The sequence below is a fragment of the Mobula hypostoma genome, chromosome X2 (assembly GCF_963921235.1).
Source record: "Mobula hypostoma chromosome X2, sMobHyp1.1, whole genome shotgun sequence".
Classification (NCBI taxonomy): Eukaryota; Metazoa; Chordata; class Chondrichthyes; order Myliobatiformes; family Myliobatidae; genus Mobula; species Mobula hypostoma.
The window spans coordinates 5,622,205-5,649,891 of NC_086129.1; the positions used below are offsets into that span (position 1 = coordinate 5,622,205).

The 27,687-nt window shown below is 46.1% G+C and overlaps 1 pseudogene; it reads right to left on the bottom strand.

The window, feature by feature from the left end:
* Positions 1-1,038: 1,038 nt before the first annotated feature.
* Positions 1,039-27,687, bottom strand: LOC134340979 (zinc-binding protein A33-like; annotated as a pseudogene).

Sequence of the window (27,687 nt, forward strand, 5' to 3'; positions counted from 1 at the left end):
TTCATGTCCAACTTTAAAATGTTTGTGTGTGATACAAGCACAGGCTTTAAGATTGTGTTGTGGTACTGTAAGACCATCCCCTGTTTCAGCTTTACTGGTTGAAATAGGGCAATTGCCCTTACAGGGACAGAGGCTGAAGTTGATGTTAACAAATTGGATTAATTTGAGGGGGCAAAGAAATTATCATCCTGTGCTAGAGGACAGTTGGGAACATCACAAAAAGATTGTTTTTAGTTTCAGGTGATTGGGTTCATATCACGGTGGGAATATGGGTGTATCTGATGATCCAATATGTCCCACTGTAGCTTTCTCGGTAACCCCATTTTGTTTTTTTTTCCCCAATGACTTTAGTTAATTATAGGTTACACAACTGGATTCTGTTCGGCCTGAGAGTCTATTGGTTCATGAGTATATTAATGACAGTTATTATCATACGGTAACTATTTTTACAGATGGATTGAAACATAATTTAACTGGGAATGTTGGTGTGGCTGTTTTCTTTGTGTGTGTGTGAGTTGCAGGTAATGATAAAGAAATCACTTACCAGCCATTTATGGGTATATGAAGCAGAATTCTTTGTCAGCATTACAGTGGGTGGAGTAAATTGCAGACATCTCACCTCTCCCGGAAGTTCTGGGAGTCTCCCGCATGTCGAAAGTGGGTCCCTGACGCCTGAAAATTATATACAATATCCCAGAAATCGACTTTTTTTTGAGAGGGACAGCGAGCATCCTGATTGGACTCTCTTCATGCTAAGCGTGGTCCCCAACTACCGGGCCACGAGGAAACAATATAACCGCGCCCCCGCCTCCCCGGGGTCAGCCGGTCTGCAAGAATATTGTCAATATTTAACCGGTCTGTGATGCAAAAGAGGTTGGGGACCCCTGATTTAAACTAGCTGGCTGGCTGCCAAGGAGCTATGCTATTGATGTCCAACGTGATGAGGCCAAACTCCCTGTAGGCTTGCTTAATGTTGTAATAGAATAAACATGATAATATAATAGAATGTAAGTACATATTTTAATGTCATTTGCTGCATATAACCAACGGTTTACAGATTAGACAAAATCACTAAACAAAGTATTACATACACCCCTGGAGGTCGAGGGGGTGGGGGGTGGAGGGAAAATGGGATTGCAGGGGGGGCGGGGGGTGGGGTGCTACCTCCCTGAAATGACTTTTTGCAGGGTGGGTTGTCTGAAATTGGTCGTTGCAGACTTTTAATATGCTCATAATCCTTTTCGGATTTGATGAGGCTCAAAACAGGTCATTCTAGCAGTGGGTCAGATTGACTGTTGGAAACTCATCAAGCAGTATTTCATGTACAAAGTTTGGTTTATGTGTCTGCACATTATGGACCCTGCACAGCGCACTGGTGAGGGAAATGATCAGGCTGACTGTTTAGCAACAAAACCTGTTGGAAGTTCAACTGTGGATATCGACCTTCCACTTAGCAAATTAGAAGTTATGGGGTTGGTAGTGTTAAGAATTGGGGACTTATGCAAGACTCGTAGGATAAAGGACAGGCACCTTTACAGAATACATAAACCAGCTGGGTTTATAGAAGAAGGGCTTTAAACAAGAACGGTAGAAATAATATTGACACGACTTAGAACTGCCAAGTCTGTGCTTAATTATGCCTTGTATCTAATTGGAAAACTTCATTCTGTGTCGTGTACATATTGTCATTATGAAACTGGTAAACACATACTATTTCAGTGTGAAGCAGATATGGCTGAAAAAAAAAATCAAATGCAATCTTCAGTACAATCTTTTGGGGGGGGGGTTGGTAGTTTTCAGATAAAAACTTTATTAAGTTAACGGACTGACTTTAAATTAATTCGCAGTATTGAACGGGCAAAGGCCTATAATAACGGTAACGTCACAATTATATCGGGGAGATCAATATGCAAAGGGTTGGTAAAATCAGGTTGTTGTTTAATCACGATAGGGCATTTGCTGAATACCTACGAGATGGATTTTTAAAGCAGATTGTGTTTGGGCCGACTTGTGACAAAGACCATCTTGGATTGGGTGTTGTACAATAACCCTGATCTTATTTGGGAGCTGAAAGTAAAGGAACCGTTCGGAGGCAGTGATTATAATATAATTGAATTCGTTCTGCAATTTGAGAGGGAGAAGCCTAAGTCACATGTATCGGTCTGGCAATGGAATGAAGGGAATTACGGAGGCATGAGAGAGGAATTTGCCCGGGTGAATTGGAGGAGGATACTGTGGGGATGTTGGCTGAACAGAGGGGCTGACGTATCTGGGAATAGTTTACAAGGCGCAGGAGAGACATGTCCCACAGAAGAATTTCTCAAATGGCAGGGGTAGGAATTGGTGGCTGACAAGGGAAGTTCAGGACTGTGTATTATCTAAGGGAATGGCATATAATGGCAGGATACTGGGTAGTGTGGAGGAGCAGAGGGATCTGGGGGTACATGTCCACAGATCACTGAAAGTTTCCTCACAGGTAGATAGGGTAGTTAAGAAAGCTTATGGGGTGTTAGCTTTCATAAGACGAGGGATAGAGTTTAAGAGTCGCGATGTAATGATGCAGCTCTATAAAACTCTGGTTTGGCCACACTTGGAGTACTGTGTCCAGTTCTGGTCACCTCACTATAGGACGGATGTGGAAGCATTGGAAAGGGTACAGAGGAGATTTACCAGGATGCTGCCTGGCTTAGAAAGTATGCATTATGATCAGAGATTAAGGGAGCTGGGTTTTACTGTTTGGAGAGAAGGAGGATGAGAGGAGACACGATAGAGGTGTACAAGATAATAAGGGGAATTGATAGAGTGGATAGACAGCGCCTCTTCCCCAGGGCACCACTGCTCAATACAAGAGAACATGGCTTTAAGATAAGGGATGGGAAGTTCAAGGGGGATATTAGAGGAAGATTTTTTACTCGGAGAGTGGTTGGTGCGTGGAATGCACTGCCTGAGTCAGTGGTGGAGGCAGATACACTAGTGAAGTTTAAGGGACTACTAGACAGGTATATGGAGGTATTTAAGGTGGTGGTTTATATGGGATGCAGGGTTTGAGGGTCAGAAAAACATTGTGGGCTGAAGGGCCTGTACTGTGCTGTACTATGCTATGTTCTGTATAAGGTAGAAAAGGTGAGCAGGATGTTGGATTATTGAAATGCTCATAAAATCCAACAAAAGGCAACGAAAAAAGCCATAAGAATGGTAAAGATGAAACATGAGGGCAAACTAGCCAATAATATAAAGCAGGATACTAAAAGTTTAGTTTTCAGTTACATGAAGAGTGAAAGGAAAATGAGAGTTGATATTGGACCACTGGAAAATGATGCTGGTGAGGTAGTGATGGGGACAAAGAAATGTCAGATCAACTTAATGAACACTTTGTATCAATCTTCACTGTCTTTCCCAGTCAGCACCGCCCCCACTTGTCCCATTTAACCTGTCTCAGTGCGGGTGGACTTTAGGACCCGGGGGAGCTCAGGACCCGCCGCCCGCGGCTGCTGCTGAATCCGCGGTGTTTCTGTTCTGTTGTCGGATGCGGTGAACGAGTTAAAATTAACGGATCGATAATTCTCATCTCGAGTTTATTTCACTCTCCGCACATTTATATTTACAGGGACTTTACTCCTGACGCCGGTCCCGGGACCCGACCCGTTTACAGATCCGGAGCGGAACCGGAGCAGATTCTCAGCCACTGGTTTTCATCCCGAGGCCAGAAGAAAGGATAAAGTTTCCCCGTGAATTTATTCCCAGTGAAGGTGTGGAGATGGGACTTGGTCTCCGCGTTGTAAAATGAAACTGTCCCGGACTGGTAACTGAGATAAACTCCCACCCTCCCGAGGATGGAACCGGCAGCGAGACGGGACTCAGGGGCGGGGCGAAACACGTTACAATCCCGATGTAACACGTCATCAACCCGCCCGATGACCCAGAATCCGGTCTCCGGTCTCAGTCTGACCCGTCTCTTCCTCTCCACAGACTCTGCGGCGACTCCCAGACACCAGAACCGATTCTCCGCCACCTCCACCTCCCAGTAATGTCTCCCCGATGTGAATCCCTCCGATCCCAGCACACATTCCCAGTCTGTGAATCTCTTCCCGGTGTCAGGGAGATCCCTCCGGGTCCGGGTCCGGGTCCGTCTCACACTCTTCCGATCCTCAGACACCTCGAGCTCCGGATTCGCCGTTTCCACATCCAGGGTGACAGAGACTGGGGGGAGAAGCAGAGAATTAGAGAGTCCCCGGGGATCGGGGGGAGACTCGGGCAGCGTGACCCCGGGGATCGGGGGGAGACTCGGGCAGCGCGGCCCCGGGGATCGGGGGGAGACTCGGGCATCGCGGCCCTGGGGATCGGGGGGAGACTCGGGCAGCGCGGCCCCGGGGGTCGGGGGGAGACTCGGGCAGCGCGGCCCCGGGGATCGGGGGAAGACTCGGGCAGCGCGGTCCCGGGGATCGGGGGAAAGGCCGCTGGGCCTCAGGCGCGGTCGGGTGGCCGACGCGAACCTTTCCCGAGGTTTGACCCAACGAAAGCGGACAGATAACTAATGTCTCCCCAGGGATTTCCGCTGGACGGAGAGCAGAGATTTCCCGATCAAACAGACACAAAATGCTGGAGGAACCGAGCGGGTCAGGCAGTATTTGTGGAGAGAGATGGACAGTCTCCGTTTCGGGTCGACATCTTCCCTCAAGAACCGAAATAAATAGGGGAGATAGACAGCAGAAACGAGTGCGGGAAAGTGGTGGATTAAGATGGGAAAGGGGTGGGTGAATAGATTTAAATTGGAGGTCACGGAGGCCCATCGGCCCAACTAGTTTGTGCTGACCAACTTGCTCTAGTGAGCTAGTCCCATTTGCCCATTATTCCTTTCACCTTTTCTTATCCACGGTCCTGCCAAGATGTATTTTAAAACATTCTCCCTGTACCCATCTCTACAGTTGATCAAGGGCCCAGTGTAAACAGAGATAACCCTCTTCCCTGTCCACTGTACCATGAATTTTAGTGTCATTAAAAAACCTACTAACTATGTCACCGACATTATCATCCAAATCATTAATAGGAATGACAAACAACCCCGGCCCCAGCACCGACCTCTGCAGGTTACAGTCCTCCAGTCCTCTGTGTTTAAGAGACACTTGGACAGACACTTCAACAGGCAAGGCACAGAAGGAGACTGACCTAATGCTGGCCAATGGGATGAATGTAGATGGGTAAATAGGTCAGCAGAGATGTGATGGGTCGAAGGGCACATTTCTATGCTGTACGGCGATGGCTCTGTGAACTGAATGGATAAGAACCCCCAAACCCCCATCTCCCTTCGGGTGCTCAGAATTCCAAACAGACAGTGACCCCTGACCTTGACTCCTCAGACAGGGGAAACATCCTCCCTGTATCCTGCCTGTTGACCCCAGAAGAATTTTTTGTTTCCCTGAGATCTCTTCTCTTTCTTCTGAACAGAGAACAGGGAACATGGAACATAGAACCATACAGCACAGGTACAGACCCTTCATTCAATGTTACCATTCATTTGTGAGTGTGAAGTGTGGAGTGGGGGAGTGTGAAGGTTCGAGACAGTAAAGGAGGTGATAATGGGAACCAGCAGTGGAGAGATAAACGTCAGATTGAACCAGAACCAGGTGGGGGAGGCGTGGAGAGCCTGTGGGTGAACTGTGCGTGTAGACGTAACGAGAAGCTGGCGGGGGACAAAGATGGAGATGAGGACCTCTTTGTCCCCTTTCCCACAACCCCATCGCCTGCAGCCCCTCATTTGGACGGGGGAGAATTTGCAGGGACCCTTAAACAACACAGGTCCTGATGCAGGATTTCAGCCTGAACCATCAACAGTTCACTCTTTTCCATAGATGCTTCCTTGCCTGCTGAGTTCCTCCAGCATTTTGTGTGTGTGGCTTCACCTTAAATATACTCAATGAAATATATTCCCTGTGGCGGATTCACTATCCTGTGGATAAAGGAATTCCTCCTCATCTCTGTTCTAAATGGACATCCTCATGTCGGAGGCTGTGCCTTGTGTTCTCGACCCACCCACTACAGGAAACATCCTTCTGACATCCACTCTCTCCGGGTAGGTTTCAATGAGATCAGGCCAAGACCCTTCATCAGGACCTGTGTTGTTTGGATTACCAGCATCTGCAGATTTTCTCGTGTGTGATTTTTAAAGCAGAAGTTGATATGTAAACTTCTTGATTAGTCAGGGTGTCAAATGTTATGGGGAGGAGGCGGGAGAGTAGAGTTGAGAGGGATAATAAATCAGCCATTCTTCTAAACTCCCATGAGTACAGCCCAAAACCATCAAACACTCCTCATATGTTAACTCTTTCATTCACAAAATCATTCCTGTGAACCTCCTGGACCCTTTCCAATGCCAGCACATCTTTTCCGATATAAGGGACCCAAAACTGCTCACAATACTCCGAGTGTGGTCTGACCAATGCCTTATAAAACCTCAGAATTACATCCTATTCGAGTCCTCTCGAAACGAATGCTAACGTTCAGCTTGCCGACCTTAACACTGACTCAAACTGCAATTAACCATTAGGGAATCCTGCACAAGGACACCCAAGTCCCTTCTGCACCTCTGATTTTTGAATTTTCTCACTGTTTACAAAATCGTCTATGCCTTTATTCCGCCTGCCAAATTGCATGCACGACTTCCCTACTGGATAATCCATCGATCACATCTTTGTCCATTTTCGAATCTGTCTCTGTCCTTCCCCAGACTCTGAGTTTCTGCGGCGCTATCTTCCCCTTCACCTAACTTCATCTCATCTGCAAACTTGGCCACAAAGGCAACAATTCTGTCATCCAAATCATTCTTTGTCTATCTCGGCTTTGTGTTCCTCGAAAAATTCCAACAGATTTGTCAGGCAAGATTTCCCCTTCAGGGAAGGCATGCTGTCTTTGCCCTATTTTATCATGTGCCTCCATGCACCCAAAAGCAGTTCCATTAATACTGAACTCCCAGCATCTTTCCAAGCACACCACATCCAGACTAACTCACCTGTAATTTTCTTTCCTCAGCTGCTCTCCCGTCATAAAGAGTGAATTGACATTTGCAATTTCCATTCATCTTGAATGTCCAATTATCTAGTGATTGCTGAAAGATCATTACTAATGCCCCCATATTCTCTTCAGCTAACTCTTTCCGAACACTGGGGTGTAGTCCATCTGGTCCAGGTACCTTCAGACCTTCAATCTTCCCACGCACTTTCTCCTCAGTAACATCAGCAACACTCAATTCTGTCCCCAGACACTCTCACATTTCTGACATACAGCTGGTATCTTCCACAGTGAGGATTGACACACAATATTAAATAAGTACTTCGACAATGTCTTTTGTCACATGTCTCCTCTCCAGTGTCAATTTCTTGGGGTCCAATATCCACTCTTGCCTCTCTTTTACTCTTTAGAGTTTTGTGTCCTCTTGAGTATTGTAGGCAAGCTTTCCCTCATATCTCATTTTCTCTCCTTCGGGCTTTGTAATTGCTTTCTGTTGATTATCACAATCTCCTCAATACTTCAACATCCTGCTAATTTTTGCTCTATTGTATGCCCTCTCTTTCACTTTTATGCTGTCTTTGACTTCCCTTGTTAAACAAAGTTACCTCATCCTCCGTGGATAATACTCCTCCGTCTTTGAGATTTATCTATCCAAATTGCCCCCAGAAATTCCAGTCTTTGTTGTTCTGCAATCATCCCTGCTGGCGTCCCCTCCCAATCTACTTTGGTCAGCTCCTCCCTCATGCCTCTGTAACTAACTTTACTCCACTCTAATACCGATACATCTGACTTTATCTCCCTCTCAAACTCCAGGGTGAATTCTATCATTTTATGATCACTGCTTCCGAAAGATTCTTTTCCCTTAGTCTCCCAAATCATATCTGGTTCATTATACAAACCCCACTCTAGAATTGCCTTTATTCCATTGGGCTCAACCAGAAGTGGTTCTAAAAAGCTACTTTGGTGACATTCTACAAATTCCCTCTCTTGGGATGCAGCACCAACATGATTTTCCCAATCTACTTCCATGTTGAAATCCCCCATTCCGACTGTCACATTGCATTTTTTTTTCCATTTCCTAGTGTAATTTGTATCCCATTTCGATCCTGGCTACTATTTGAAAGTTTGTATATAATTACCATCAGGGTCTTTTAACACTTGCAGTTTCTTAACTCTACCCACAATGACTCAACATCTTCCAATCCTATGTCACCTCACTCTAAGGATTTCATTTCATTTTTTACAACAGGCCCTCCCCCATCCCCTCTGCCTACCTGCCTGTCCTTTGAATACAAGGTGTATCGTTGAATGTTGAACTTCAAGCCAGGATCTCCTTTCAGCCACAACTCAGTGATGCCAACAACGTTGTACCTGTCAATCTCTACCTGTGCTACAACATCATCTACCTTATTCCGTATACTGGAGCATTCAAATATAACACCTTCAGTCCTGTATTCATCAGCCTATTCGACACTGTCCACATGAGCTTAAGCAAGGTCTATGAGGGACCAATATCCTGGCAGGGAGATTAGCGACGGCTACTGAGGTGACTTTAAACTAGAATGGTTGGGGGGTGGGAATCAAATTAAAGAGGCTAGGCGTGAGGAGGTTAGTTCACAACAGGGGGATGGGAATCAGTGCAGAGAGACAGAGCGGTGTAAAGTGAGGGTAGAAGCAAAAAGTACTAAGGAGAAAAGTAAAAGTGTCAGGCCGACAAATCCAGGGCAAGCATTAAAAAGGGCCACTTTTCAACATAATTGTATAAGGGCTAAGAGAGTTGTAAAAGAGCGCCTGAAGGCTTTGTGCGTCAATGCAAGGAGCATTCGTAATAAGGTGGATGAATTGAAAGTGCAGATTGTTATTAATGATTATGATATAGTTGGGATCACAGAGACATGGCTCCAGGGTGACCAAGGATGGGAGCTCAATGTTCAGGGATATTCAATATTCAGGAGGTATAGAGATGAAGGAAGGGGAGGTGGGGTGGCGTTGCTGGTTAAAGAAGAGATTAACGCAATAGAAAGGAACGACATAAGCCGGGAAGATGTGGAATCGATATGGGTAGAGCTGCGTAACACTAAGGGGCAGAAGACGCTGGTGGGAGTTGTGTGCAGGCCACCTAACTGTAGTAGTGAGGTCGGAGATGGTATTAAACAGGAAATTAGAAATGTGTGCAATAAAGGAACAGCAGTTATAATGGGTGACTTCAATCTACATGTAGATTGGGTGAACCAAATTGGTAAAGGTGCTGAGGAAGAGGATTTCTTGGAATGTATGAGGGATGGTTTTTTGAACCAACATGTCGAGGAAGCAACTGGAGAGCAGGCTGTTCTAGACTGGGTTTTGAGCAATGAGAAAGGGTTAATTAACAATCTTGTCGTGAGAGGCCCCTTGGGTAAGAGTGACCATAATATGGTGGAATTCTTCATTAAGATGGAGAGTGACATAGTTAATTCAGAAACAAAGGTTCTGAACTTAAAGAGGGGTAACTTTGAAGGTATGAGATGTGAATTAGCTAAGATAGACTGGCAAATGACACTTAAAGGATTGACGGTGGATATGCAATGGCAAGCATTTAAAGGTTGCATGGATGAACTACAACAATTGTTAATCCCAGTTTGGCAAAAGAATAAATCAAGGAAGGTAGTGCACCCGTGGCTGACAAGGGAAATTAGGGATAGTATCAATTCCAAAGAAGAAGCATAAAAATTAGCCAGAGAAAGTGGCTCACCTGAGGACTGGGAGAAATTCAGAGTCCAGCAGAGGAGGACAAAGGGCTTAATTAGGAAGGGGAGAAAAGATTATGAGAGAAAACTGGCATGGAACATAAAAACGGACTGTAAAAGCTTTTATAGATATGTGAAAAGGAAAAGACTGGTAAAGACAAATGTAGGTCCCCTACAGACAGAAACAGGTGAATTGATTATGGGGAGCAAGGACATGGCAGTCCAATTGAATAATTACTTTGATTCTGTCTTCACTAAGGAGGACATAAATAATCTTCCAGAACTAGTAGGGGACAGAGGGTCCAGTGAGATGGAGGAACTGACCGAAATACATGTTAGTAGGGAAGTGGTGTTAGGTAAATTGAAGTGATTGAAGGCAGATAAATCCCCAGGGCCAGATGGTCTGCATCCTAGAGTGCTTAAGGAAGTAGCCTAAGAAATAGTGGATGCATTAGTGATAATTTTTCAAAACTCGTTAGATTCTGGTCTCGTTCCTGAGGATTGGAGGGTGGCTAATGTAACCCCACTTTTTAAAAAAGGAGGGAGAGAGAAACCGGGGAATTATAGACCGGTTAGCCTAACGTCGGTGGTGGGGAAACTGCTGGACTCAGTTATCAAGGATGTGATAACAGCACATTTGGAAAGCGGTGAAATGATCGGACAAAGTCAGCAAGGATTTGTGAAAGGAAAATCATGTCTGACAAATCTCATAGAATTTTTTGAGGATGTAACTAGTAGAGTGGATAGGGGAGAACCAGTGGATGTGGTATATTTGGATTTTCAAAAGGCTTTTGACAAGGTCCCACACAGGAGCTTAGTGTGCAAACTTAAAGCACACGGTATTGGGGGTAAGGTATTGATGTGGATAGAGAATTGGTTAGCAGACAGGAAGCAAAGAGTGGGAATAAACGGGACTTTTTCAGAATGGCAGGCGGTGACTAGTGGGGTACCGCAAGGCTCAGTGCTGGGACCCCAGTTGTTTACAATATATATTAATGATTTGGATGAGGGAATTAAATGCAGCATCTCCAAGTTTGCGGATGACACGAAGCTGGGTGGCAGTGTTAGCTGTGAGGAGGATGCTAAGAGTATGCAGAGTGACTTGGATAGGTTAGGTGAGTGGGCAAATTCATGGCAGATGCAATTTAATGTGGATAAATGTGAAGTTATCCACTCTGGTGGCAAAAATAGGGAAACAGATTATTATCTGAATGGTGGCTGATTAGGAAAAGGGGAGGTGCAACGAGACCTGGGTGTCATTATACACCAGTCATTGAAAGTGGGCATGCAGGTACAGCAGGCGGTGAAAAAAGCGAATGGTATGCTGGCATTTATAGCGAGAGGATTTGAGTACAGGAGCAGGGAGGTACTACTGCAGTTGTACAAGGCCTTGGTGAGACTACACCTGGAGTATTGTGTGCAGTTTTGGTCCCCTAATCTGAGGAAAGACATCCTTGCCATAGAGGGAGTACAAAGAAGGTTCACCAGATTGATTCCTGGGATGGCAGGTCTTTCATATGAAGAAAGACTGGATGAACTGGGCTTGTACTTGTTGGAATTTAGAAGATTGAGGGGGGATCTGATTGAAACATATAAGATCCTAAAGGGATTGGACAGGCTCGATGCAGGAAGATTGTCCCCAATGTTGGGGAAGTCCAGAACAAGGGGTCACAGTTTGAGGATAAAGGGGAAGCCTTTTAGGACCGAGATTAGGAAAAACTTCTTCACACAGAGAGTGGTGAATCTGTGGAATTCTCTGCCACAGGAAACAGTTGAGGCCAGTTCATTGGCTATGTTTAAGAGGGAGTTAGATATGGCCCTTGTGGCTACAGGGATCAGGGGGTATGGAGGGAAGGCTGGGGCGGGCTTCTGAGTTGGATGATCAGCCATGATCATAATAAATGGCGGTGCAGGCTCGAAGGGCCGAATGGCCTACTTCTGCACCTATTTTCTATGTTTCTATGTTTCTATGTTTCTATATCGATGATAGACCACAGTTCGGGTATTGTCTGCATGTCCACTTCCCCGAATATAGTGAAACATAGAAACACAGAAAACATAGAACACAATAAAGACCCTTTGGCCCACAAAGCTGTGCCGAACATGTCCCTACCTTAGAACTACCTAGGCTTTACCCATGGCCCTCTATTTTTATAAGCTCCATGTAGCCATTCATGAGTCTCTTAAAAGACCCTATCGTTTCCGGCTGCAGCACCACCACCAGCAGCCCGTTCCATGCACTCACCATTCTCTGCATAAAAAACATACCTCTGACATCTCTGTATCTCCTTCCAAGCACCTTGAAACTATGCCCTCTCATGCTAGCCATTTCAGCCCTGGGAAAAAGCCTCTGACTATCCACACGATCAATGCCTCTCATTATCTTGTACACCTCTATCAGGTCACGTCTCATCCTCAGTCGTTCCAAGGAGAAAAGGCCGAGTTCACTCAACCTATTCTCATGAGGTATACCCTCCCCCCAAAAAAACAGGCAACATCCTTGTAAATCTCCCCTGCACCCTTTCTATGGTTTCCACGTCCTTCCTGTAGTTGCAGTGAGGTGAGCAGAATTGAGCACAGTACTCCAAGTGGGCTGACCAGGGTCCTATATAGCTGCAATATTACCTCTCGGCTCTTAAACTCAGTCCCACGATTGATGAAGGTCAATACACCGTACGCCTTCTTAACCACAGAGTCAACCCGTGTAGGATGTCATTACACTGGACAGGAAGCTTCAGGAGGATGTTACCAGGACTGGGGGGTTTGGATTAAAAGTGGAGAGTGGATAAGCGTGGGCTATTTAGCTGTAGTGTAGGATGTTGAGGGATGACCCCTTATCGAGGTAAATACATTCACAATGGGCTGAGATAAAGTGAGTCTTTTTCTGAGAAATGGGAGTACAGAACCAGAGGGCTCAGATTGAAAGTGAGAGGGAAAATTTTCATGAGGGACCTATGGGGTAACATTCTCACAGAGAGGGAGATGGGCAGATGGAATTTGCTGTCAGATGCTGTAGAAACAGCTAAAATTAAAATATTTTAAAATAAATTTACACAGGTATATAGATAGGAAATGGTTAGAGGGATATGGGGTAAATACACACAAGGGGGACATGCTCAGGAAGACACCTCAGTCTTGCAGATGTATGAAGTGGTTCGTGGGTTCAAACCCTCCCAGATCATCCTCCTGAGGAATCTCACCCGGGAGTCTGTCTGTGAACTGTTGATGTGACGTCACATCAGAGGGCAGCTCAGTGCACAGAACAGACAGACTGGGTAAGGACGGCAGATTTCATTCCTAAGTCAGAACGTGGACCTATTTCTTTGACCATGTGTCACACTCAGATATTATGTGTGTGTATGTGTTACTCTATACGTGTGTGTGTTACTCTGTGTGTGTGTGTGTGTGTGTGTTTTTGTGGTAAATATCAGTGTGTTTGTGTGTACACATTGAAGGAGTGTGTGCACATTGAAATATTTGTATGTCACAGTGTGTCATCACATGTCTGGTGTGAGCAGAATTTGGCCATTTGGCCCACTGTGACTGCTCCACCATTCAATCACGGCTGATCCTTTTCTTCTCCTCCTCAGCCCCACTCCCCGGCCTTCTCACCACAACCTCTGATACTGTGTGCAATCTAGAACCTGTCAAGCTCGGCCTTAAATATGCCCAACAACCTGGCCTCCACGGCTGCTTGTGGTAACAGGTTCTGCAAATTCACCACCCTCTGGCTGAAGAAATTTCTCTGCGTCTCTGTTTTTAAATAAGACGCCCCTGTATCCTGAGGCTGTGCCCTCTTGTCCCAGACTTCCCCACTATGGGAAACATCCTTCCCACATCTACTCTGTCTTGGCCTTTCAACATTCGAAAGGTTTCAGTGAGATCCCCCCTCATCTTTCTAAATTCCAGCGAGTACAAGCACAGAGCTATCAAACGTTTCAAGTCTGATAACCCTTTCATTCCCGGAATCTTCCTTGTGAACCTCCTCTGGACCCTCTACGATGCCAGCACATCTTTTCTCAGATGAGGAGCCCAAAACTGTTCACAATACTCAAGGTGAGGCCTCACCAGTGCCTTATAAACCCTCAGCATCACATCCCTGCTCCTGTATACTAAACTCCTGGAACTGAATGCTAACATTGCATTTACCTTCCTCACAACTGACTCTACCTGCAAGTTAACCTTCAGGGTGTTCTGCAGAAGGACTCCCAGATCCATCTGCATCTCAGATTTTTGAATTGTCTCCCTATTTTAAATAATCTGCATATTATGTCTCCTACCACAATGCATGACCATGAATTTCCCAGCATTGTGTATCATTTGCCACTTTCTTGCCCAGTCTCCTCATCCAAGTCCTTTGAAGCCTACCTGTTTCCTGCACTACCAGCCCCTCCACCAATCTTATTATATGCTGACTTGTCCTATCTTGTCCAGTATCACCAAGTATTCCATAACCTCATACTTAACAATTGACACTAATGTCTTCCCAACCACAGAGGTGAGGCTAACTGGTCTATAACTTCATTTCTACTGCCTTCCTCATGACTAAGAGTTGGGTGACATTTGTAATTTCCAGTCCTCTAGCACCATACCAGAGTCCAACGATTTTTGAAAGATCATTTCAAATGCCTCCACAATGTCTACCGCTACCTCTTTCAGAACACTAGGGTGCAGTTCATCTGGTCTGAGTGACTCATGTCCCTTTTTGAGCCCCTTCTCCCGTGTAACAGTAACTGCACTCACTTCTCTTCCCTCGCACTCTTCAACACCTGACACAGTGCTCATGTCTTCCACAGTGAAGACTGATGAAAATACTCATTTACTTCATCTGTCATCTCTTTGTCCCCTGTTATTATATATCCAGCCTCATTTTCTAGTGGTCCTATATCCACTCTCATCTCTATTTTATTTTTTTACAATACTTGAAAATCAATTTGATATTGTTTGTTTGTTTGATCTGCTGCGTTCGCCAGCAACTTTGATGTGTGTAGCTTGATATTGTTTGCTTACTTCTTTTATAAAGACAGGTGTGTAGATAGGGCCTGAAGGATCACTGGAGACCCAAGTCACCCCAACAACAAACTGAGCCAGTTGCTACCATACAGGAACTGGTATGGCAGCATAAAAGCCAGGACCAACAGGGTCTGGGGACAGCTTCTTCCACCAGGCTATCAGACTGATTAACTCGTGCTGAGACAACTGTATTTCTATGTTATATTGACTAGAATGTTATACATATTATTTATCATCAATTGCTATAAACTGCACATTTAGATGGAAGATTTTTACTGCTTGTTTATAGAAAGGGTGTAAGTAATAAAGCTAATTCAATTCAATATCATATTTCATTTTTCCCCTCCCAATCATCTTTTCAGTTCCTCTCTGTAGGTATTTAAAAGCCTCCCAATTATAAGACCATAAGACAAAGGAGCAGAAGTTGGCCATTCGGCCCATCGAGTCTGTTCCGCCTTTTATCATGAGCTGATCCATTCTCCCATTTAGTCCCACTCCCCCACCTTCTCACCATAACCTTTGATGCCCTGGCTACTCAGATACCTATCAATCTCTGCCTTAAATACACCCAATGACTTGGCCTCCACTGCTGCCCTTGGCAACAAATTCCACAGATTAACCACCCTCTGACTAAAAAAAATTCTTCGCATTTCTGTTCTGAATGGGCGCCCTTCAATCCTTAATTCATGCCCTCTCGTACTAGACTCCCCCATCATGAGAAACAACTTTTTCCCATGCCTTTCAACATTCAAAGTGTTTCAATGAGGTCTCCCCTCATTCTTCTAAACTCCAAGGAATACAGTCCAAGAGTGGACAAACGTTCCTCATATGTTAACCTTCTCATTCCTGGAATCATTCTAGTGAATCTTCTCTGTACCCTCTCCAACGTCAGCACATCCTTTCTTAAATAAGGAGACCAAAACTGCCCACAGTACTCCAAGTGAGGTCTCACCAGCGCCTTATAGAGCCTCAACATCACATCCCTGCTCCTATACTCTATTCCTCTAGAAATGAATGCCAGCATTGCATTCGCCTTCTTCAGTACTGACTCGACCTGGAGGTTAACCTTAAGGGTATCCTGTACGAGGACTCCCAATTCCCGTTGCATCTCAGAACTTTGAATTCTTTCCGCATTTATATAATAGTCTGCCTGTTTATTTTTTCTGCCAAAGTGCATAACCATACACCTTCCAACATTATACTTCATTTGCCACTTCTCTGCCCATTCTTCCAATCTATCCAAGTCTCTCTGCAGACTCTCTGTTTCCTCAGCACTACCGGACCCTCCACCTATCTTCATATCGTCAACAAACTTAGCCACAAAGCCATCTATTCCATAATCAAAATCGTTGCAGCCCCAACACTGATCCCTGCGGAACACCACTCGTAACCGGCAGCCAACCAGAATAGGATCCCTTTATTCCCACTCTCTGTTTCCTGACAATCAGCCAACGCTCTATCCATGTATGTAACTTTCCCGTAATTCCATGGGCTCTTATCTTGTTAAGTAGCCTCATGTGTGGCACCTTGTCAAAGGCCTTCTGAAAATCCATATATACAACATCCACTGCATCTCCCTTTTCTAGCCTACTGGTAATTTCCTCAAAAAATTGTAATAGGTTTGTCAGGCAGGATTTTCCTTTAAGGAATCCATGCTGAGTTCTGCCTATCTTGTCATATGCCTCCAGGTACTCTGTAACCTCATCCTTGACAATCGACTCCAACAACTTCCCAACCACCGATGTCAATCCTATTAATTTTCACTTTGTTGTATGCCCACTCTTTTGCATTTACATCAGCCTTATCAGCCACAATTGTACTATTTTGCCATTTGAGTATTTATTTATTTTTTAAATATATCTATCCTTCACCTTCCTCATTTTCCCAGAATCTGATATCATTTCTGTTCTGCTGTCATTCCGGACAACATCTCCCCCCAATTTACTTTGGCCAACTCCTCTTTCAGGCCACTGTAATTTCTTTTACTCCTCTGGAATACTACAACGTCAGACTTTACTTTTTCCTTATCAAATCTCAAGTTGAACTCAGTCACGTTGTGAGCATTGCCTCCTCAGGTTTTTTTCCTAAGATATCACCTGTGGTTCAATACATAACATCCAATCCAGTAGAGCTGTTCCCCAAGTTGGCTCAACGACAAACTGCTCTAAAAAGTTATCACATGGCTTTCAACAAATTCACTCTCTTGAAATCCATACCAACCTGATTTTCCCAATTGACCTGCTTGTTGAAATCTCCCATGACTATCGTAACATTGTCTGTTTCATCGGCCGTTTCTATTTCCAGTTGTAATCTGTGGTCCACATCCAGCTACTGTTGGGATCCTGTATATGACTGCCATCAGTGTCATTTTCACTTTTGCAGTTCCTTCACTCAACCCACAAGGAACCAACATCTTCCAATCCTATGTCACATCTTTCTATTGATTTACCAGGAGAGCCATTTCACCCCTTCTGCCTAACGTCCTATACCACCGATACATTGTGTAACCTTGGACATTCAGCTCCCAACTACAACCATCCTTCAGCCATGATTCAGTGATGGCCACAACATCAGACCTGACAATCTGTAATCGAGCAACAAGATCATCCACCCTATTTCTCACACTCCATGCATTGAGATATAACACTTTGGGTACTGTATTTCCTATCCTTTTTAATTCTGCATCCCTAATGCACTAATACTCACCCTGCTGGCTGCAGTTTTGTCCTCATATCTGTCTGCCCCATCTGACTGTCTGACTGCACACTATCTTTGCATTTTTACCATCAGTCCTACCCCTTCACTCGTTCCTAACCACCTCAACCCCCCCAACAAATTAGTTTAAACCCTCCCCAACAGCTCTATCAAACCTCTCTGTGAGAATAGTGTTCTCCGTCAGGTCCAGGTGCAACCCGTCACTTTTGAGCAGGTCATTTCTCCACCAGAAAAGATCCCAATGATCCAAACACCTGAAGCCCTGTCCCCTGCACCAGCTTCTCAGGCATGCTTTAATCTGCCAAATTATCCTGCTTCTACCCTCACCAGCACGTCGCACAGGCAGCAGTCCAGAAATTATAAACCTGAAGGTACTGCTTCTGAGCTTTCTACCAAGCTCTCCAAATTCTATTTTCAGGACCTCTTTGTTTTTACTTCCAATGTCATTGGTCCCAAAATATACCAACATATCCAGCTGTTTTCCCTCACTCTCTAAAATGCTGCAGACACGATCCGAGGCATCCCTGATTCCGGCACCTTGGAGGCAACATACCATTCGGGTGTCCCGTTCACATCCACAGATTCTCCTGTCTGTTCCCCGACTGAGTCCCCAATCACTACCGCTCCCCTCTTTTCCCTCGAACAACAGTGAGAGTTGCTGATCCAGAAGGGGGAAGACCTGCATCAATCAGAGTCTGCACTCACAGCGCACGAAGGACTTGTGCATTTTTCTGACAAGCCCGGTGACCACACTGATGCCCGCTTTTATTCCCTGCAATATCATCAAGTCAGTATTAATTTCCCAGCTCCTGTGGTAGGATTCAAACTCATGTCTTGGCGTATAAGTGCAGTGGCCTGGGATCAGGACACAGTGGTTCATCTGCCAGTCCCGTGTATTGTGACCCTGTGCTGGTGTGTTCAGGGGTCTGACATCTCCAGCTGACTATGTGACAGTGACACCCCCGCCCCAGTCGGTGGGGTTGATGTGGAATAAACTTCAGTTCCACTTCAACCCAATATTACAGCAATCTTTGCCTCAAATTTGAACTTAATTGTGATTTCACAAACAAGAAGAAATGAATCTTTGTAAGTTTTACCTCGATTAATGGCATCAAGTGTTTCTCTCAGCACTGTGTTCAACAAATAGAGGTGATCGAATTTTTCAACCGGTAGGGCCTCATCTGTCACTGACAATTCCGGGACATCATCATTAATCCTGTAAATAATAAACTGATGGTGATAAACTGCTATTCTAAACTATTTTACAAATCCATACAGTGTTTCAGTAAAGAGCAGGTCCTACCTCTTGTTCTGACGAGCTTCCTCCTGAAATAAATAAAAACACAAATCTGAATAGACCGAGACTGTCGACATCCTGAATTTCATCCAAACCATTACAAGGTGTTGAAAATTCCCAGTCCTGCAGTCACTCACACACACAGACAATACAGAACCAGGGGTTGAAAATTCGCACTCCTGCTGTCACTCACACACACAGACAATACAGAACCAGGGGTTGAAAATTCCCACTCCTGCAGTCACTCACACACACAGACAATACAGAACCAGGGGTTGAAAATTCGCACTCCTGCAGTCACTCACACACAGAGACAACACGGAACTAGGGGTTGAAAATTCACACTCCTGCAGTCACTCACACACACAGACAATACAGAACCAGGGGTTGAAAATTCACACTCCTGCAGTCACTCACACACACAGACAATACAGAACCAGGGGTTGAAAATTCCCACTCCTGCAGTCACTCACGCACACAGACAATACAGAACCAGGGGTTGAAAATTCGCACTCCTGCAGTCACTCACACACAGAGACAACACAGAACTAGGGGTTGAAAATTCCCACTCCTGCAGTCACTCACACACACAGACAATACAGAACCAGGGGTTGAAAATTCCCACTCCTGCAGTCACTCACACACACAGACAATACAGAACCAGGGGTTGAAAATTCCCACTCCTGCAGTCACTCACACACACAGACAATACAGAACCAGGGGTTAAATTACAGGAAAGGTTTCTGAAAGCTGGGCCATTACTGAGAGGATGAAACTTGCAAGGAAGACAGGACAGGTCATGCATTTTCATCTGGATGAAGCGTTAGAATGATGAGATGGGCGAACTCAAATCAGTGATGGATTTGATAATGAATCCGATAAGAAATTTAGTGAAGAGGATGTGGAACTCACTGGTACAGGAGTGGTTGAAGTGGAACAGCAGAGATTGAATGTCATGGGTAAACTAGATAAACAGATGAGGGACCGTGGAGATCAGAGCACTGTCGCTGGGTGTGGTGGGTAGGTGGGAGGAGGCTCGTGAAGCAGGGAAATTGATAGCAGAATATGGACCGAATGGCCTGTTTATGATGGAGAATGGGATGTAATCCCGTGTGAAATTTATCTGAAGATGTAGAGTCGGTGAATGTATCCGTAATCTGGCGGAAACCGGATATAGCGGATAAATCTGATGTGTGGGTCACATTCTTTGTTCTCAGTGCCTGACAGAGAGACCATCACACCCACCGCACCAGGCACACTCACAGTCTGTGACTGGAACTGTGTGTCAATGTGAGATTTAGAGAATATTTAATGTGATAATCAAAGACACAATCAGCTGCTCTGCGTTGTAATCAGAGTAAACCATTTCAGGGAAGATTGGATTCTGTTCTGGGATGTACAGAAGTTGTGGAAGTCCAGTTTTGGGACAATAGCAGCACTGAATAGTTGTATCAATTTTCTGGTGAGACAGTTCACTGCCGTTTGTCCATGTTGTGTGTAGGAGCAACGCATCTGTTTTCTGTCTACATTGTATTCTGAGTTACATGGTTATTATGGTAACTAGTCACGTGAGTGGGGTGTGGTAAAAGGAAAAGGTGAGGTATTAGTACTTTGTTCTGGGCTGTTTTGAGCTGCGGACAGATGGATGGCATACCTCTTGTTGACCAAGTCGCTGCAGTTTAATTTACCATTAATTACGCTTAAGTTTCATCGCTTCAAGATTGTATGTTGCTATTGAAGGATGGAATATATATCTTTGACATTTTGGAACATGATTATTGGAGTGATCGGAAGGTGCAACATACTAGTATAACAAACTGTGTGAGGTCGCCAGCAGCGGCAACTGATTTGTTAGAAATGGCCACTGTTTACTTCAAATATTCCACTGTTCATTTAGTGTCCTTTGACAGAAATAAATTGAAATATAATCCCTCACCTTGAGAAATATCACACTGTCTTTTTGATCCATCTGTTCCTTTATCTTTGAGATTTCCTCCTGAATAATCCTTATATTCTTTTGTATCTCTCGAAGATTTTTCTCCATTGGATTGAGAATCCTCTCCTCTTCCTCCCTGAGATCCCTGAGTAAACACTGCTCTTTCTCAGTGATAATCTGACGCAGTTCAGTAAACTGGGATGTGATGTGGGTCTGAACGCTGTGTGACTGTTTCTGTCGAATGAAAGGTGAAGATTAATTTACTGTATTGCTGTGTGAATTTTCTTGATGACATTAAGGTGACCATTCGGTCCATTGAAGACCATGCTAATTCTGAGAGCATTCCCGTTAACCCTATTCCCTCAGATTTTCCTGAAACCTATTCTCCGTCATTAACCCATTAACTCCCACCTGATTCACATACAGCATCCCCAGACTTCACAGGGTTAATTGTAATTAACCATTTTTCCAGCCTATCCTTGGGATGTGTCTGAAACTGTCGTGGTCACAGGGAGAACATGCAAACTCCACACAGACAGCACCAGAGATCAGGATAGAACCCAGGTCACGGGAGCTGCGATACTCGGCTATTCTGCATTAAAGGGAGGAAAACTATACAGTAATATCAGAAGTTCCTCTCAGGAAGCCTCACCCGAACTCCGGAAATCTTCTCTTTCTGTTGCTGTTCCTTTTCCTGGAAGTCTGATTTCGTTTTTGTGAGAGAGTCTAAGGAAGATTTCAACTGATCCTGGAACGATGGAAATAGAAACGAAGATGGATGAAAAGAAACAGGTGATCAATCTCGATTATCGCACAAAATGCCGGAGGAACTCAGTGAGTCAGACAGCATCTGTGCAGGGGAAATAAACGGTCGGTATTTCGGGATGAGACCCTTCATTCGGACTGGGAAGCAATGGGGCAGAAGCCGGAATAAAAAGGTTGGGGATGAGAATCAGCTGACAGGTGACGGGTGAGACATCGTGAGGAGGGTCGTGGGGGAGGATGATGAAGAAAGAAGCTGAGAGGGGGCAGGTGGAAGAGGTAAAGAGCTGAGGGAGGATTCTGATACGAGAGGAAAATCGAGCATTGAAGAAACGGGAGGAATTGGGTCCGTTTGGGCCCTTGAATTTTGACGAGGGAGGCGGGGCAGGAGTCAGGTGTAGCACTTGTACCGCTTCCAGGTGGCAGTGCCGGGAGGTAGATCAGTGGGAAGGAGCGAGTGGATAAGGGAGTTACGTAGAGAGCGATCCCCACAGAGAGCGGGGAGCTGTGGGGAGTGGGTGGGGGTGGGCTGTGGGAGGGAAAGCTGTGCTTGCTGGTAGAATCCTGATGGAGATGGCGAACGTTGCGGAGAGTAATATGTTGGTTATGGAGGCTCGTGTGCTAAGTAGGACAGGACAAGCGAGGATGGGGTGAATATCAAATTCGGGTTAGTTTTACCTTGTAGATTTTAACAGCTTCTTTAATCAGCGTGAAGCGGTGCTCTTTGTGATCCTCCGCAGCTGCACAGATCACACAGATCAGTGTCTTGTCCGTTTCACAAAACAACTTCAGTTCTTCCTCATGTTCCTCGCAGTGAAGTTTACTTTCCTTCCCTTTGGGGTTCAGGTGTAGGTTTCGAACTTTTTCAGCCAGATTTGCTAAGGCCCGACTGACTCTGAGGGTGCGGTCAGCAAACACCTCTCTACATTCCGGGCAGGAGTTTCTCTCCTCCCTTTCCCAACACAGTGTGATACAAGAGCGACAGAAGTTGTGCCCACACTCTAGGACAACCGGATCGGTGAAGAAATCCAGGCAGATGGGGCAAGTTACCTCCTCGGTTAAACTCTCGACCTGTCCTTGCGAAGCCATGTCCGGGTTGAGAATGCTTTCAGTTTCGGGGAGCTGCGGATCCCCTGCAGTACCGCGATTGTCCACTATACGCGCTGCAGTCTCAGGGAATCATGTTGCTGCCTGTGTCAGTGGGGAAAAAAATCATGGTGATTTCCACACCAGTGAGGGATTGGAAACACGTTAAGCAGGTCGGAAGTGAAAAAAAATAACTCGGCCATGGACTGCCCAAGCCCGGGTGCAAAAGGAGGACGGTTGGTTATGGGGCGAGCAACTTCATCCCGTAAAATCCCAGTGCGACAGAAACGTCAGCTGAATCTCCAAAGTCCTCAACCCTGCGATTGCAATTCCTTTCCCCTGGAAGTACCTCGCAGAAAAAAGCGCAGGACTGAACATTCCACGTTATTTTGTTTTGTGAAGTCCTGAAGAAAAGTCCAGACTTTACCCATTTCTGTCCCAACTCCAATAGAAGGCTGGTTTCCATAACTCTGGACAGAGCCCAGAAGTTGAGCAAAATAAACTTAATTCACCATAAAATATTCACAAGGATAAAACGTGCAATTCCTTTACCCGAACATCAGTGAGTCTTCTGTCACGCAGCTACTGTGGCACAGGCCCTTGCATCTTTCTCCACATATCTTCGCCAGCCCACAGTCCGCAAAGAGGTGAGTGACCATCTCGTCTCCACTGCAGTAATCTCGGGGCAGCGCGCTGTGGGAGGGATCTCCGGGCATGCAGCAAGGATCAGACTGGGAGGCCCCTCTCGCCGCCAGCCAGGTAAGATTTGTCACGATGATCAAAGTAGTTCATCGCCCTCCAGATGAGCCGACACACGTATTGGATACGGCCCGGTACATCACGGTAAAGCCCTCCCAGCCATTGAGCACATCTACATGAAACGCTGTCGGAGTAGAGCAGCATCCATCATCAGAGATGCTCACCACCCAGACCAGGCCCTTTTCTCGCTGATGAAATCGGGTAGAAGGTACAAGAGCCTCAGGACTCTCACCACCAGGTTCAGGAAATAGTTCCTATCCCTCAACCATCAGGCTCTTGAACAACACTCACTTGCCGTTCATTGGGATGCTCCCGCAACCAATCATCGTACTGGGCTTGGATCAAAATTAGTGACATTAGAGATGGTTTGTCTGAGACAGATCGCGTTGGGCCTGTCTCAGAATTAGAGGGATAAGAGACACCCACAGTCTCACAGGATATCGACAGGGTGGTGGCAGGACTGATGTTTCATCCCGCTTGGGTGTGGAACCAGGGGTCACAGACTCAAAATCGAGTTCACCTCCGCTGGACTGAGATGGGGAGAAATTTCCCCATCCAAAGCGCAGTGAATCTTTGGAATTTTCTCCACAAGGTTTCTAAATTGATTAGACATATTTGGGGGCTCAGCGGTGATGGGAACGTCGTACGAAAGTGGCGCTGAGGTCAAAGGTCAGGCATGTTCTCAGTGAAAGGCAGAACAGTCGCAAAGGGCCGAATAGCCACGCATGCTTCTATTTCTTACTTTCTAAAACACGAGTTTATTTTTGCGCCTTTCTCTCCCTTGATCTTCAGCCTGTCGGATTGCACAGGGGAGCGGTGAGAGCTCCAGAGATCCATCAGCAGCCGCTGCGGTTATTTCATGTCTCATTATTTATTGCTATTGATTTATATTTCATTTGCACAGTTTGTCGTCTTCAGCACTCTGGTTGATCTTTCACTGATCCTGTTATAGTTACTATTGCATAGATTTTCTGAGTATGTCCGCAGGAAGTGAATCTCGGGGTTATATGTGGTGACTTATATGTACTCTGATAATTAAATTTACTTTTAACTTTGAGCTTGGGGGAACTTCCATTGATTCTGAGAACAAACTGTGACTGACAGCTCCAGCTCACCGCAGCGCCCGCCCTCAGACACACTCACAGCCAATCAGCGAGTCCCGCTGGGAGAATGTTGCTCCCATTGGCTGAGGAGTGTCAGTGGGCGGGACGGTGAGCGCTCGGAGCGGACTGGGGAGAGGCCGGAGATTGGGAGCTGCACCTCGGGTAAAGGCTGCAACACCGGCCGGGGCCGTGAACCCTTCCGATGGCAGAGATGAAAAGACTGGCGGGGATTCAGTGAGATGTTTCAGCCACACAGAGGGTGCCCGGCCGTTCCCGCCGTGGATCGGGGCCTGTTGTCCGGAGCTGCCTCCCAGACCCGACCCCTGCTGCTGGGAGACGGGAGCTGCCCCGCAGCGGCTGCCGGTGGATCTCCGGTGCTCTCAGCGCTCCGCTGTGCAATCCGACTGGCTGAAGGCCAAAGGACAACGAGACACAAAGGTAAACTCGGACTTTAGGAAATAAGAAACAGGAGCAGGCCATTCGGCCCCTTGCGCCTGTTCTGCCTTTCACTCAGAACATGCCTGACCTTTGACCTCAGCGCCACTTTCCTGCAACGTTCCCAGCATCGCAGGGCCCCTAAATTTGCTCTTTATATTTAGAAACCTTGTGAAGCAAATTCCAAAGATTCACTGCACTCTGGGCGGGGAAATTTCTCCTTATCTCAGACCTGCTAAGCTGACCTCAGATTTTGTGACCCCTGGTTCCTCACCCCAGCCAGAGGAAACATCATTCCTCCCTCTACCCTATCAATAATCTGTGTGACTCTATCTCTCTCAGTCAGACCACCTTTTATTTCTCTAAGTTTGAGACAGGCCCAGTCAGTGTAATCTCTCTGAGGACACTACCTCACCCCCCAAATCAATCTGGGAAACCTTCTCTTCATTCCCATCATCCCACAGGCTGACTCTGGGAGGGAGACCAGACCTGTGCACAGTGTTCCATATACGCTCTCACCAGGACCCCATATACCCTCAGAGGAGATCTTTATTCTTGTATTCCAACCTTCCTCCCCATTCAATGCTCTTCATTTAATATCGATCTCAAACGGTGAACAGATACAACACACCCTCAGCCATGAATTTAAAGGGCAGGTGGTGCAACAGTTTTCGCTTCATACCGGGGGCCACGGAGCAAGCAGGGAGTCACAAAGGCAGGAGTGAGTGTTGTGTGTCTGAGTCGAAGGCGGGACTGAAAGGGGCAAGTTCTGAAAAGGGAAGCACAAGAGACTGTCAATGCTCGAATCTCCAGTAAGAAACATGAGGCTGGAGGGACTGAACGAAATCTACAATTCACTTTCCGGGTCCAGATCCTTCATCTGGACTGTCTCATCCCGAAATGTTGATAGTCCACAGTTGCTGCCCGATCCGCTGAGTTCCTTCAACAGAACGTTTTGATTTTTTCTCGAGGTCTAAAGAGAGTCAGACTGGGGTGTAAAAGTGGGCTTCAGTAAATATTGAAAGCAGCTATTAAATTAGTTCATACTATGTAACTGGGGATGTGGAGAGACTATTGTTCTGTGAGGAGACAGATGCAGTGGTGATGACGGACCCGTGGCTGCAGGAGAAAACACGGGATTGGACATTCTAGTTCGCAGGGGGGGAAATATTTTTTTTGTGAAATCCTGAAGAAGCTTTCTGACTTTACCCATGTCTGACCCAGCTCCAAGGGAAGTCTTCACAACTCTAAACACAGCCCAGAAGTTTATCAAAACAAACTTTATACACCATTACATTCTTCACAAGGGTAAATCGTGCAATGCCTTTATCCGAAGATCAGTGATCTTTTTGTCATGCAGCTGCTGTGGCCCAGGTCCTTGCATCTTTCTCCACATATCTTCACCAGCCCACAGTCCGCAAAGGGGTGAGTGACCGTCTCGTCTCCACTGCAGTAATCTCGGGGCAGCGCGCTGTGGGAGTGATCTCCGGGCATGCAGCAAGGATCAGACTGGGAGGGCTCCTGTCGCCGACAGGCAGTTAAGATTTACTACGATGATCAAGCAGTTCATTGCCCTTTGATGAAACTACACAAGGTATTAGATTCGGTTCAGTCCATCTCGAGTAAAGCCCTCCCAACCATGGAGCTACACGAAACCCTGTCGCAGCAAAGCAGAATCCATCATCAGAGATACTCACCACCCAGACCAACCTCTTTACTCTCGGCTGCAATCAGGTAAAAGGTACAATGGCCTCAGGACTCGCAACACCAGTTTCAGGAACAGTTGCTACATCTTCAGTGATCACCTTCGTTTCGCTGAACACATATGCTCTGTCCGCCAGAGAAAGCAGGATCTCCCAGTGGCCACACATTTTAATTCCACATCCCATTCCCATTCTGACATGTCTATCCACGGCCTCCTCTACTGTAAAGATGAAGCCACACTCAGGTTGGAGGAACAACACCTTATATTCCGTCTGGGTAGCCTCCAACCTGATGGCATGAACATCGACTTCTCTAACTTCCGCTAGGCCCCACCTCCCCCTTGTACCCCATCCGTTATTTATTTTTATACACACATTCTTTCTCTCACTCTCCTTTTTCTCCCTCTGTCCCTCTGACTACACCCCTTGCCCATCCTCTAGGTCCCCCCCCCCCCGGCTTGTCTTTCTCCCCGGACCTCCTGTCTCATGAACCTCTCATATCCCCTTTGCCAATCACCTGTCCAGCTCTTGGCTCCATCCCTTCCCCTCATGTCTTCTCGTATCATTTTGCATCTCCCCCTCCCACTCCCACTTTCAAATCTCTTACTCACTCTTCCTTCAGTCAGTCCTGACGAAGGGTCTCGGCCTGAAACGTCGACTGCGCCTCTTCCTATAGATGCTGCTTGGCCTGCTGCGTTCACCAGCAACTTTGATGTGTGTTGCTCCAACCTCTTTACTCTCGGCTGCAATCAGGTAAAAGGTACAATTGCCTCAGGATTTATAGAAACATAGAAACATAGAAAATAGGTGCAGGAGTAGGCCATTCGGCCCTTCGAGCCTGCACCGCCATTTATTATGATCATGGCTGATCATCCAACTCAGAACCCCGCCCCAGCCTTCCCTTCATACCCCCTGACCCCTGTAGCCACAAGGGCCATATCTAACTCCCTCTTAAACATAGCCAAAGAACTGGCCTCAACAGTTTGCTGTGGCAGAGAATTCCACAGATTCACCACTCTCTGTGTGAAGAAGTTTTTCCTAATCTCGGTCCTAAAAGGCTTCCCCTCTATCCTCAAACTGTGACCCCTCGTTCTGGACTTCCCCAACATCGGGAACAATCTTCCTGCATCTAGCCTGTCCAATCCCT